Raw genomic sequence first — 864 nt, forward strand, 5'->3', positions numbered from 1 at the left:
CAGTCCTGGGGCTGCCCCAGCAGTGCCCGACCACCCCGGGCAAGGCCTTGCCTCCCTCTGCCAGCCCTGCCCACACAGCGGGGCTTGGTGGCCACCTTGCTCAGTCCCACTGCCCTGAGCTTCTGGGGGCTCCTGGGCTCAGCCCTGCTGAGGGGGAGGAGGGTAGGTCTGGGGGCCCTGCTGCTGGGAGCAGGCTGGGGAGCAGGGGCTAATGGAGCTCTGTGCCCAGGACTCATCACACGGCGCCTGAGGGAGCAGACCACGGAGAGTCAGGCTGACATCCTGAGCGGTGAGTGGGGAGCACGGTCTGTCGGGAATCCAGAGGCTCTCTGCAGACGTGGGGTTTGATCTGGGCTCTGTTTCTTTCCCTCACAGCGCTTCAGCCCTTGGAGAAAGACTGGGACACCTCTGTCAGCTCCCTGGTAGCTCGGACAACCTCCATTCTGAGGAGTCCTTGCATGCAGCAAAGACCAGGAGGCCTCCTGCGAGCACTGCGCTGCTGCTGGCCGTGAGCCCGGCAGAGGTGCAGCTTGCCTTGGCTAAAGGACTGGGGCTCAATAAAGCTGCAACAACGTGCCCAAAGCCCTGGTGTCCTTCAGCTGCACGGTGCTGAGTGTGCCGAGCTGACCGTGTCCTTCCTGGGCTGTCCCGCAGGCAGCGGGATGCTCCCCTCTCAGCACCCCTGGCCCCAGGCTTGTGGGACAAGCTGAGCCCTGGTTGGGGCTTTCCCTGGGAGAAACCGCCTTGGCTAAAGGACAAGCTGCTGCCCGAACCTTCTCGCCCCATTTCAGGGCCACTGCCAATGTCACCCTGCCCTCTGCCACTGTAAAGCTATTCCCCCTTGTCCTGTCACTCCAGACCCTC

At 63.8% G+C, this 864-nt stretch overlaps 1 long non-coding RNA gene across 1 annotated transcript; it reads left to right on the forward strand.

Annotated features, from left to right (window-relative positions):
- Positions 1-227: 227 nt before the first annotated feature.
- Positions 228-582, forward strand: LOC113940729. Its single transcript, XR_003525524.1, has 2 exons — positions 228-289; positions 376-582. It is a non-coding gene; the product is annotated as an uncharacterized LOC113940729 (long non-coding RNA).
- Positions 583-864: the final 282 nt, after the last annotated feature.

Source organism: Corapipo altera, unplaced genomic scaffold (genome assembly GCF_003945725.1).
Source record: "Corapipo altera isolate COAL_440 unplaced genomic scaffold, ASM394572v1 61462, whole genome shotgun sequence".
NCBI classification, from domain to species: Eukaryota; Metazoa; Chordata; class Aves; order Passeriformes; family Pipridae; genus Corapipo; species Corapipo altera.